Here is a 13,750-nt window from a genome sequence, read left to right as displayed (position 1 = left end):
GCCATGGCAATCAGAGAAGAAAAAGAAATAAAAGGAATACAAATTGGAAAAGAAGAAGTTAAACTGTCACTGTTTACAGGTGGTATCATACTATACATAGAGAATCCGAAAGATGCTGCCAGAAAACTACTAGAGCTAATCAATGAATTTGGTAACGTTGCAGGATACAAAATTAATGCACAGAAATCTCTTGCATCACTATACACTAGCAACGAAAGATAAGAAAGAGAAATTAAGGAAACAATCCCATTTACCAGTGCAACAAAAAGAATAAGATACCTAGGAATAAACCTACCTAAGGAGGTAAAAGACCTGTACTCAGAAAACTATAAGACACTGATGAAAGAAATCAAATATGACACAAAGAGATGGAGAGATATACCATGTTCTTGGATTGGAAGAATCAATATTGTGAAAATGACTGTACTACCCAAAGCGATCTACAGATTCAATGCAATCCCTATCAAAAGACCAATGGCATTTTTTACAGAACTAGAACAAAAAATCTTAAAATTTGTATGGAGACACAAAAGACCCCGAATAGCCAGAGCAATCTTGAGGCAAAAAAACAGAGCTGGCAGAATCAGACTTCCTGACTTTACAGTATACTACAAGTCTACAGTAATTAAGACAATATGGTACTGGCAGAAAAACAGAAATATAGATCAATGGAACAGGATAGAAAGCCCAGAGATAAACCCACACATCTATGGTCAACTAATGTATGACAAAGGAGACAAGGATATGCAATGGAGAAAAGACAGTCTCTTCAGTAACTGGTGCTGGGAAAATTGGACAGCTACATGTAAAGAATGAAATTAGCACACTCCCTAACACCATACACAAAAATAAACTCAAAATGGATTAGAGACCTAAATGTAAGACCGGAGACTATAAAACTCTTAGAGGAAAACATAGGAAGAACACTCTTTGACGTAAATCACAGCAAGATCTTTTTTGACCCACCTCCTAGAGTAATGGAAATAAAAACAAAAAGAAACAAATGGGACCTCATGAAACTTAAAAGCTTTTGCACAGCAAAGGAAACTATAAACAAGACGAAAAGACAACCCTCAGCTGCTGATGAGGGTGTGGAGAAAAGGGAACCCTCTTACACTGTTGGTGGGAATGTAAATTGATACAGCCACTATGGAGAACAGTATGGAGGTTCCTTAAAAAACTAAAATAGAATTACCATATGACCCCACAATCCCACTACTGGGCATATACCCAGAGAAAACCATATATCAAAAAGACACCTGCACCCCAATGTTCACTGCAGCACTATTTACAGTAGCTAGGTCATGGAAGTAACCTAAATGCCCATCGACGGATGGATAAAGATGATGTGGTACATATATACAATGGAATATTACTTAGCCATAAAAAGGAATGAAATTGGGTCATTTGTAGAGACGTGTATGGACCTAGAGACTGTCATACAGAGTGAAGTAAGTCAGAAAGGCAAAAACAAATATTGTGTATTAATGCATGTATGTGGAATATAGAAAAATGGTACAGATGAACTGGTTTGCAAGGCAGAAATGGAAACACAGATGTAGAGAAGAAACTTATGGATACCAAGGGGGGAAGGGGGGATGGGATGAATTGGGAGATTGGGACTGACATATATACACTACTATGAATAAAATAGATTACTGATGAGAACCTACTGTATAGCACAGGGAACTCTACTCAGTGGTCTGGGGTGACCTTAATGGGAAGGAAATCTAAAAAAGAGGGGATATGTGTATACGTATAACTGATTCACTTTGCTGTACAGTAGAAATTAACACAACATTGTAAAGCAACTATACTCCAATAAAAATTAATAAAAAATGAAGGTTCCTGATTTTAAAAAAAAGAATAAGTGAGGAACAACAGAAATGGTAAACAATCTGGGAAAATATAATAATTATTTTTCTTTTCTTAAATCTTTAAAATATTGTGACTGTCAAAAAGAAAAATTATAAAATCATCTGAAGGTTCTCAATGTATATAGATGTACTCCATATTGCAATTAAAACAAAAAGGGGAGGCGCCAAGGGGACGATATGTTTGTAAGTTTTTTATATTCACTTGAAGTGAATAAAGTACTAATTATAAGGAAATTTTGACAGATTAGGTATGTATATTTCAATCTAAGAGGCAATCACTAAAAAATTGTACAGAGAAATATAGTAAAACTTCAACAGATCAATAAAAATGGAATACTAAAATGAAATGTAGAACCCACCAAATAATTCAGAAATAGAAAAAAAGGAATGAAAAAGTGAAGGGATAAATAGAAAATAATAAAATAGCAGACATAATTACAAACAAATTAATAATTGCATTAAATGTAAATGGTATAAGGTGTAATTTGTATCAATTTAAAGAGATAGCCATGTTGGATTAAAAAGAAGAACAATAATACTATATGCTGTCTATAAGAAACCTACAAGTTTATATACAATATGGATAGCTATATAGTAAGAGAATGGAAAAAGGTAAACGATGCAAACACTAATCAAAGAATGCTGGAGTTGCTATATTAATATTAGACAAAATAAATTTCAGATCAAAGAATATTACGAGGGATAACAGAAACCATTTTATAGTGATAAAAGTGTCAATTCCTCAAGGGAATATAACCATAGTGAACATTTATGCACCTAATAACAGAGATTCAAATTTCATGAAGCAAAAAAAAAAAAGAAAACAAAAGTACAATCACTATATATATATGTATATATATATATATATACACACACACACACACACACACACACACACACACACACACACACATATATATATGTACAATGGACCATTGCTTCATCTTTAAAATAATGAAATTAAGATACATGCTACAACATGGAGGAACCTTGAAGACATTATTCTTAGTGAAATAAGCCAGACACAGAATGATGACTCCACTTATATAAGGTTTGTAAAATAGTCAAATTCACAGAGACAGAAAGCAGAATGGTAGTTACCAGGGGCTGGGGGAAGGGAGCAAGAGGAGTTATTGTTTAATGGGTACAGAGTTTCAGTTTGGAATGATAAATTCTGGAAATGGATAGTGGTAACGGCTTCACAGCAGTGTGAATATACCTAATGTTACTGAACTGTATACTTAAAAATGGTTAAAATGATGAATTTTATGATATGTATCTTTTACCAAAAAAAGGAAATAGCACTTTTCCAGCCACCTTAGAAGCCCTTCCATGTGCTCTGACCCAATTGTAAACCCTTCTCCCCCCCAAATTAACCACAGTCCTGACATTTACAGTAACCAGTAACTTAACATTTCTTTATAGCTCTATCAATAAAGTGTGCATTCCCTAGGGGAAAAGAAGTACAATCACAATTATACTTTGAGATTTCAACATCTTTTCCTCAGTAATTAACATAACAAGTAGACAGAAAATTACCAACGATATGAAAGAACTGAACAGCACTAACAACAAACTACAACAAATTGGCATTTACAAAACACTCTAACCAACAATAGGAGTATACACATTCTTTTCAAGAGCTCATGGAAATTGATTGGGAAACAACACATCCTGAGCCATAAATTAAATCTTAAGGAATTAAAATAATTGATATCATATAATGTATATTCTCTGACCATAACAGAATTAACCTAAAAATCAGTAACAAAAAGATATCTTAAAAAAGTCAAAGCATCTGGCAATTAACACAGGTCTACACAATCCATGTTTCTAAAAGGAAGATAAATTAACTTAGAAAATAATTTGAACTAAATGAAAATTAAAACATCAAAATTTGTGTGACAGTGTTAAAGCAGTACTCAGAGGGAAATTACTAACATTAATGGTTTATTTTAGAAAAGAAAAAATATCTCAGATCCATGATCTAAGCTTCCATATTAAATGGACAAAGAAGGGTAAAAATTAAATCCAAAGTATCAGAAGAAAGGAGGTAATGAATACAAAAGCAGAAATCAATGAAATTGAGGAAAGACAATAACAGACAAAATTCAATGAAATGAAATATTGGTTATTTGAAAAGATTGATAAAATTGATAAACATCCAAACAGACTGAGGGAGAAAAATAAAACTAGAAGACACAAATTATCATTATCAGTGATGAAAGAAGAAATATCTCTGTAGACTCCATAGACAGGTATAAGGGAATTATAATTATAAACAATGGTTTGCGCATAAATTTTGTGGGATTTTGGGGTCCTTAGACATGAAATCACAAATTTCCTGAACCATGAACCGAGGCCAGAATTTCAGTGGAGAGTGTGCTGCTGAGAATAAAATAAAATAAAACAAAATTAAATTAAATTAAAAGGATACAAGAGCTCTGAATCCCCAAACCTGAGTCAGCCTTTTCCTTAGCCTAACATTGGCCCACTTGCACTCTTTGAAGACTGCCAAAGCCAGGGCAGTTTACTGGAAACTTAACCCAGATTTGAATGCATAGTGAATAAAGCCTTTTTAGAACTCCAAAGTCTTTTGAGATGGCCAGGTTAATGTGGACCTTAATTAAAGTCTGGAAAACTCAATGGCATCCTAGGCTGTCACTCAGGTTGATGCTATCGACAGAATTGATTATCAGCAGCGTCTCCTATAGATCAGTAATTTTCATATACAGGTCCATAGTGAAATTTTCAGTCTATGGAGAAAATTGAGAAGGTAAGTATGACAGTGTATTTTTAATAAAGCTATATTTATTCCATTTAAATATATTTTAGTTAAATAAATTAGTCCAATAAATATATGGACTTATTTTTATTCTGAGATTATCTTCTCTAGAGAATCCAGAAGTAGAAGAGTCTAGCCCATAAAATTCAGTAAAGCTGGATTTTGCTTTACTATTTTATTCCTTATCCCATGTTTTTGAAGGGCTCAGCCCTGTTCTTGATGTTTCCTATCACCTTGCCTTTGATGGAGTCTCCTGGGTATCATTGGATACTGCATCTTACATCAATTATTTCTTCTAAATGTTTTCGGAGAATGCCACTAACTTTCTCCCTTGGAATCACACCCACTCCCTTGCAACTTGATTCTTCCCTGATACTAGACTGTGTTTGCACCCACTTGAACTTGATTTAGAATTACTGGATCTTCTCTGGGCCACTGCACCCAAATCTCCTGCTTCTGAAGTTGAGACATTTAAGAAAGTATTACCTTGACACTCAGACCTGAAATTCTGGGATGCTTTTTAGGCTATAACCTTCGCTTCTCTCTGCAGTAGGAATTAAATTCTCTCTCCCTCTATCTACTCTGTCTCTGAGCACCCTAAGTAAATATGTCCAACTACTAAACTCACCTACCTTGGTGTAGTGCTGAAAGGAGGAGGTGCAATTCTGGAGGCATTACTTGTATGGCTAGTGGAGTTGCTGGGAACTCTGCAGGTTCTTCATCTGGCTACTATTGTGCAATAATTTCCTACTGGCCCTGAGCTTACAGATCCAGTCATACACCCACTGTGTCTCATGAGCCAAGGTCATAGAAAACAGTACTCTATCCTCTAATGAAGATTTGTCAGAATGCCTTTCTAGTGATGTAGCTTAGCATCTGTACTTCCTTGACACGTAGATTTTATGGTTCTTCAGTGAGGCAGAGTGGTGTTTCTGGTATATGTCCTGATGATGTGGGCGGTCTGGTATGTCTCGACGATGTGGGCGGGGAGATGGGACATCCTACATATGCAACCAGCCAGCCCCCTCTTAGTATAAAATAGGGATTTCCTGGCAGCACTATGCAGGATGTTCAACCTCCCCACCCATGTGACTGTTAACTGCTGCATCATGAAGTTCCTTCCAGTTTCTATCAAAGGGCTTGTCGCTTGATGTGTCTTTGTGTGAACCATTTCAGGGAGACCTCTTCCAAGCTGGTCTTCTGTTCCCGATGAACTGGCTGTGATTACTAATGGCCTACATGATCTAGAAGCCTGGTAACTAATAACCCACCTCGTACTCAAACTTAAACCCCGTATCTCTAACAATATACTTTTCCATCAACTTAAATAAAAAGAGAAAATTCTCTTGACATAGATGCCAAGATATATCATGGATTACAAACACTCTCCAGTTCCACTTCCAATTTTGTCGACCCTTACTAAATAAATACATAAACCTCTAAATTATATAAGCCACTCTAAATAATATAAACACAGACTTCTTATATTACAGTAGAGGCAATTCTATTGCTAGAAGAACCTAGATGGGCTGCATACATTTATCCCAGTTATCCCAGGTTATCCCAGTTGAAATTAACCATCTTATATGTATCACAAGTTATTTGCCAAAAACATAGGTCTAGAAGCATCATCCTGAGACTCGCTGCTCTGTGGCTATGCAGTCTGACTACCACATACTGAAATAAATAAGAAACTTAGCTAAAGACAGATTCTGTCGGCCTCGTTCTTTCAGCTGAATAAATTTTGCATTATGTACTTTCCTATCTCAAGCCTCTCAGCTCTGAGAACTTTTCTACCTGTAAAAATTCATGAACCTGAAGTTCCACCAGGACCAGACACCTGAAAGGCTCAATATGATGTATAATACCTTTTTGAATAACACCCTGGATTTGTTTCCCTGAAATAGTCCCACAACCCATCCACCCTGGAGCTTTCCTTATGATTTGCAATTGAGCTAGTTCCTTTCAAGTTGGCTTCAAGTCTTTCCCTATGGGAATATGGCAATGATTTCCATGTCTCTGTTTATATTTTCTCCAGAGAATGGAAGACTCAGCAATTTTATGGATCTTGGGTGGGAAAGGGAGAAAGACAAAGAAGAAATGATGAGTGTTTTCCTGGTGCTTTCTACCTAACCAAGTATACATTAATGAAAAATTCTGCTATTTGTACTATGTGGCTCTACCCTAGCACAGTAGTGTGGGAAAAAGAAAAGATAGAGGTAAGAGAATAAGATATTATTGTGGCTTTAAATTTATGCCTCTAGATTTTTTGGTTTTGGTTTCATTTTAATACATTAAGCACACCCATAATCTGGTACTTTATATTGAAAAGAAAAAGCCTATTTGACTGTGTCATTTATGTAAGGTGATTGCTAACTCAACAGGAGAAAATATATTTTTAAAAAAGTATCTGGTATTCATAATTTATCAAGTCTTGATGATACTAGCAGGATTAAATTTTGGTAATTCTCCTAGGTACTTGAATGATAAATATGATGACCACCCCATCATTCTAATGTTCACTAAAGACCAAAGTAAACCTAAAATGTTCTTTTGAATAATGCTTTTTTATAATAATCCTTTGAATCTCTAATAACATATTCATAAATACTAAAATGCACATTTTATTAAAGATTAGTATTCAAGTAATGAATAACTTATCCCTGACTGAACAATTTATCATTTGAAATTTTTGGATCAATGTTTCTAAATTTTTGGTGGCTACTAGTTAATTTACTATTTGGGAGGATACATTTTCTACAATATATTTAAACTAAAGATATAGGACAAAACCTGTAAAATCAATTTACTTTTTTTTTTTTTAAAAAGATGTTGGGGGTAGGAGTTTATTAATTTATATATTTATTTTTGCTGTGTTGGGTCTTCGTTTCTGTGCGAGGGCTTTCTCTAGTTGTGGCATGTGGGGGCCACTCTTCATCGCCGTGCACAGGCCTCTCACTATCACGGCCTCTCTTGTTGCGGAGCACAGTCTCCAGACGCGCAGGCTCAGTAGTTGTGGCTCACGGGCCCAGTTGCTCTGCGGCATGTGGGATCCTCCCAGAGCAGGCCTCGAACCCGTGTCCCTTGCACTGGCAGGTGGATTCTCAACCACTGTGCCACCAGGGAAGCCCCTCAATTTACTTTTATCTTAAATTTATATACTAATATTTACTAAAAATCTAGTCAAGTCTAAATTAATAGCTACTGATACTAGTGTCAACAACATGCTGCCAGGTATCAGGCAGATTTCTTAAAGCATGGAGTAGCAATCATGATTTTAGAACACTCAAAGTAGCTACGTCAAAGAGACACCATCTACAGCCTTAATTAGAGCACCCTAGTAACTGCTGTTTGTGAATTTGTAACCCATACCCATATCTGCTTTCTCTAGTTAGTGATCCTTTTGATTACTTGCAGTAAATACCCAAGGCTTAAAAATATTCAATACATCTCCAAGTGAACTCCAGGTATTAACCTTGAATGCCCCCATGACCTCCCTTCTGTTACATCATAGGTTGAAACCAATACTTATTCACTGCCTTTCATATGCCCAATTTCAAACATCCCCACATTCTAAGTTTTAGTAAAGCTTTTTGGTTTTTATTTATTCCCTGTTCAAACAGTTTACTCTGCAGAATGAGAATAGATTAAAAGTTACTGTGGGGCTTCCCTGGTGGCGCAGTGGTTGAGAGTCCGCCTGCTGATGCAGGGGACACGGGTTCGTGTCCCGGTCCGGGAAGATCCCACATGCCGCGGAACGGCTGGGCCCGTGAGCCATGGCCGCTGAGCCTGCGCGTCCGGAGCCTGTGCTCCGCAACGGGAGAGGCCACAACACTGAGAGGCCCGTGTACCGGAAAAAAAAAAAAAAGTTACTGTGAAATTTTAATTAACAGAAAACGGAAACTCCTTCTAAAGCTTCTTAAAGGGGAAAGGAAAGCAATATTGACATCGAATTCCATAGCTAAAAACAAACTATATTTTACATATATATGACTTATAAAGTTGTTGTTTACAATTAAAATATTGCCATTTAAAAAATTTCCCTGAAACTTCCACAAATTTGCTTTAAAATAACAAAACCGTGCCTCGGAGACGCCACCGCCAGCACAGCCGGAGACCTGAGCCGACACTGGGGGCTGTCCGTGGGCCCCGCACTCCCTCGATGAATCGTAGAAGTCCCGTTGTATCAGAGTAAGATGGACGGTAGGTCTGATTGTGATTGTGGTGAGCTGGAGCCACCTGGTCACTAACGAAAGACATTTTGTTAACCAACCGCCCCCAGAGCTTCCTGTTGAAATATACAGCAACAAAGGAAGAAAAGAAGCAAAACGGAAATAGTGCTTGCCAGCACCTTAGAATGATGCTGCTCAGGACCAGTCCAACACTGAATGTATCTGCACTGCGAGGAGAATGTTCATAGAAGCCTGTTGTATGCATATTTATTCACATTTTTGTTAAATGTTAAATCCTTCAGCACAGTAAATCTGAATGTCACTTCATTCCGTTTGAGTTTCTTGAGTGTTTTCTTTAAATGTCTGCAGAGTTGCTGCCCCTTTCTTCACCTATGAGTACTGCAATCTTTTTAATTCTCAGTATGAGTAGAGCTTTTTGAGCTTTAAATCTAAGGGGAACTCAACAGGCCTGGTTGGCATATGCAATGAAACCACCTTGCTGTGGAAGCAAAATTATTATTTTTTCTACCTTTTTGAAAGATCTTTCCTTTTGATGCCAATTTTCTTCCTTATTTACACAAGTTCAACAATTTGAAAGGAAGAGGCAATAGTAAGGGTTTCAAAATGGCAGAGAAATTTAAAAGTCTCATGAAATCTGGGCTCTAGTTATATGGACTTAAAACCATTGGGTTGTGGAGGCAATGGCTTGGTTTTTTCTGCTGTAGACAATGACTGTGACAAAAGAGTAGCCATCAAGAAAATTGTCCTTACTGATCCCCAGAGTGTCAAACATGCTCTACGTGAAATCAAAATTCTTAGACTTGACCATGATAACATTGTGAAGGTGTTTGAAATTCTTGGTCCTAGTAGTAGCCTGTTAACAGATGATGTGGGCTCTCTTACCAAATTGAACAGTGTTTACATTGTTCAGGAGTACATGGAGGCAGACTTGGCTAATGTGCTGGAGCAGGGCCCGTTACTGGAAGAGCATGCCAGGCTTTTCATGTATCAGCTGCTACGTGGGCTCAAATATATTCACTCAGCAAACGTACTGCACAGAGATCTGAAACCAGCTAATCTTTTCATTAATACTGAAGACTTGGTGCTGAAGATAGGTGACTTTGGTCTTGCGTGGATCATGGATCCCCATTATTCCCATTAAGGTCATCTTTCTGAAGGATTGGTTCCTAAATGGTACAGATCCCCACCTCTTTTACTTTCTCCTAATACTTATACTAAAGCCATTGACATGTGGGCTGCAGGCTGCATCTTTGCTGAAATGCTGCCTGGTAAAACCCTCTTTGCAGGTGCACATGAACTTGAACAGATGCAGCTGATTTTAGAGTCTATTCCTATTGTACATGAGGAAGATTGACAGGAGCTTCTCAGCATAATTCCAGTTTACATTAGAAATGACATGACTGAGCCACACAAACCCTTAACTCAGCTGCTCCCCGGAATCAGTCGAGAAGCACTGGATTTCCTGGAACAAATTTTGACATTTAGCCCCATGGATTGGTTGACAGCAGAAGAAGTGCTTTCTCATCCTTACATGAGCATTTATTCTTTTCCAATGGATGAGCCAATTTCAGGTCATCCTTTTCATATTAAAGATGAAGTTGATGATATTTTGCTTATGGATGAAACTCATAGTCACATTTATAACTGGGAAAGGTACCATGATTGTCAATTTTCAGAGCATGATTGGCCTATACATAACAACTTTGATACTGATGAAGTTCAGCTTGACCCAAGAGCTCTGTCTGATGTCACTGATGAAGAAGAAGTACAAGTTGATCTCGAAAATATTTGGATGGAGATAGTGAAAAGTATTTGGAGGATCCTGCTTTTGAGACCAATTACTCTACTGAGCCTTGTTGGCAATACCCAGATCATCATGAAAACAAATATTGTGATCTGGAGTGTAGCCATACTGGTAACTACAAAACGAGGTCATCATCATACTTAGATAACTTGGTTTGGAGAGAGAGTGAAGTTAATCATTACTATGAACCCACACTTATTGGAAAGAACAAAGCAAAGAAAAATCTGATAAGAAAGGCAAGTTAAAATGTGAAAGGAATGGATTGGTTAAAGTCCAATAGCATCACAGCAACTTGCTGAAAAAGAAAGGGAAAAGAATCAGGGATTTGATTTTGATTCCTTTATTGCAGGAACTATTCAACTTAATTCACAACATGAGCCTACTGCTGTTGATGACAAATTGAATGACTTGAATAGCTCAGTGTCCCAACTAGAATTGAAAAGTTTGATATCAAAGTCAGTAAGCCGAGAAAAACAGGAAAAAAGAATGGCCAATTTGGCTCAGTTAGAAGGCTTGTACCAGTCTTCTTGGGATAGCCAGTTTGTGGGTGATGGGGAGGACTGTTTTCTCATAAGTCAGTTTTGTTGTGAGGTAAGGAAGGATGAGCAAATTGAAAAGGAAAACACTTACCCCAATTACCTGGACAAGTTCTTTAGCAAAGAAGAAGATATTGAAATGCTAGAAACTGAGCCGGTAGAGGATGGGAAGCTTGAGGAGAGAGGAAGTGAGGAAGGATTTCTGAACAACAGTGGGGAGTTCCTCTTTAACAAGCAGCTTGAATCCATAGGCATCCCACAGTTTCACAGTTCAGCTGGATCACCACTTAAGTCAATGCAGGCCACATTAACACCTCCTGCTATGAAATCTTCCCCTCAGATTTCTCATAAAACATACAGCAGCATTCTGAAACATCTGAACTAAAACACTCAGCAGGCATTTCTTTTTGTATTCTTCATGAAATGTGTTTTGTCTTTGTTATTACTAGTGTTTAAGTCAGTTTTTTACTTGAATCAGATGGTGTCATTTAGAAAGCATTTTTTTCTTGGTTTTTAAAATCCAGACTTTTTTTCTACATGTGAGATGGTTTTCATTTTAACTGGCATGTCATTTGCACACAAAAATAAAGAATGGAGCAAAATAATGCAATGCGGGAGGAGACAAAAGAAATGCACTAAGACAAGTAAAAAACATTCTCTCATAGAACAATGATCTGTTTTACAGGAAACAAAAATCTTGCCTTGAAATTTACACAGTGAGACTACATAATTGCATGAAAATATATATTTTTTTCTTAAAATATTTTTCATTCTTGAGTATTTCCAAGTTTTTCCTACTGTACACATTTCTTTAAAACACATGATACCAGCAGCAACTGAAAATGAATGACGAATTTGGTACACATGTGTTATCTACCTCAAGGTAACAGAAGTATGTGGCAAAACATATACTACCCATAGTGCTTCACAATATGCACTTCTATTTAGCCAGCGTTTATTGCAGTATTCTTAATAAGATTCACTCACCGTTTATAAATGTTCTGGTATGCATTCTTTATAGTGAAGTGTTACTACATCACATCTTATTTATTTTAGCAAATCAATATATTTTCTGTATTTAATTCTAAAAAGTTAACTTAGTTTTTGAAATTTATTTGCAAATACACTTTTTCCATTTGGCACTATGGTTTGTTGTCTACTTAGGTGAATATATGTCAGCTTATCCTAAGGCTGTCCATGTACTTAATTTACTTAAGTATTCATTTTAAGTAAAGCGCTCACTGTGTATAGGAATTTGCATTTTGGAGGTACTTGATCTATCTACAAAGAAAAATTAGGAATTACTTTATTATAAAATGCTCCTAGAAGTCTTAATTGTGTTTATTTAAAAAGAAAACTGTAATGTTCGACATGTGTGCATGGAAGTAATTAAGGTACATAATTATTGTAGTTTAAAAGTTGTACATGATAAGACATATTTTGTTTCTATTGTATGTTTTTACTGAATGACCTATTCCCCATCCCAAGGCAAGCATGAATAAAATTAGGTTAAATGTAAAAATAAACAAAACAAAAAACCCCACAAAACCAGTGACAATATGTTTCAGGAGCCAAGTATTGAAGTAACTACTACATTGTATAATAGGCATGTTCTTTTCAGAGTAATACATTACTCAAATTATTAGTATGAATTGTTAATATGATAGAAATATATTGAAATGAATTTTAGGAGAATTGGTATATTTTATTAATTTATGGATTTATTCTCTTCCTTGTTCCAAAATAAGTTTAAGGTGTTTTACTGATGTGGCATTGATTTATGTATTTAATAAATATTAAGTTCTTAATATATAGTAGGTAGATGGAGATAATGATACAGAAGGCAAACATTATACTTGTTCTCATGATTTTATAGTATAGTGAGAAATATTATAAGATGAAAAACTAATTAAATAAATTAACTGGACAAAAGAAAAGCACACATGGAGTAGAAGGGCATTTTATTTTTTTTCACATGCAGCAATTAAGAAAGAAGAAAGCCAATGGAAAAACAAAACAAAACCAAAAAACAAACAAGGAAAAACTTGGGATTTTCAAACGGCATCTTAAACCAGAGAATGGCAAACATTTTCTGTAAAGGGCTAAGTAATATATATTTTAGTCTTCGCAGCTACTCAACTCTACTTTTGTAGGTTGAAAGCAGCCATAGGCGATCCTTGAAAGAATGGGTGTGACTGTATTCCGAGAAAACTTTATTTATCAATATCAGTAGTCACCAGGATTTGGCACATGGATGTAGTTAGCCAACACCTGACCTCAAGGGCTAGGAAGGGGGAACTGAGGTGTGGTTGAGGGTTGATGGAGATGATTCAGTATTTTTTTTTTTAGTAATACAACTTTATTCTTAAAATATCATTTTTTTGTTTCAGAGCTAAATACTTTTTTGAATTTTATTTTATTTTTTTATACAGCAGGTTCTTATTAGTTATGTATTTTATACGTGTTAGTGTATATATGTCAATCCCGATCTCCCAATTCATCCCATCAACGCTCCCCGCCCGTCCAGCTTTCCCCCCTTGGTGTCCATACATTTG

General features: G+C 36.2%; 1 protein-coding gene and 1 pseudogene across 3 annotated transcripts in view; one reads left to right on the top strand and one right to left on the bottom strand.

Annotated features, from left to right (window-relative positions):
• The window catches only part of HTR2C (5-hydroxytryptamine receptor 2C), a gene marked incomplete at both ends in the record, with an annotated part of 112,893 nt that overhangs the window by 48,044 nt on the left and 51,099 nt on the right, over positions 1–13,750 (bottom strand). The window lies entirely within an intron of this gene.
• Positions 9,459–11,580, top strand: LOC307180551 (mitogen-activated protein kinase 6-like; annotated as a pseudogene). The gene has a single exon. The product of its transcript is annotated as a mitogen-activated protein kinase 6-like (transcript).

Source organism: Stenella coeruleoalba (genome assembly GCF_951394435.1).
Source record: "Stenella coeruleoalba genome assembly, chromosome: X".
Classification (NCBI taxonomy): Eukaryota; Metazoa; Chordata; class Mammalia; order Artiodactyla; family Delphinidae; genus Stenella; species Stenella coeruleoalba.
Note: the sequence above shows the minus strand (reverse complement) of the source record. Positions and strands in the feature narration are given on the sequence as shown.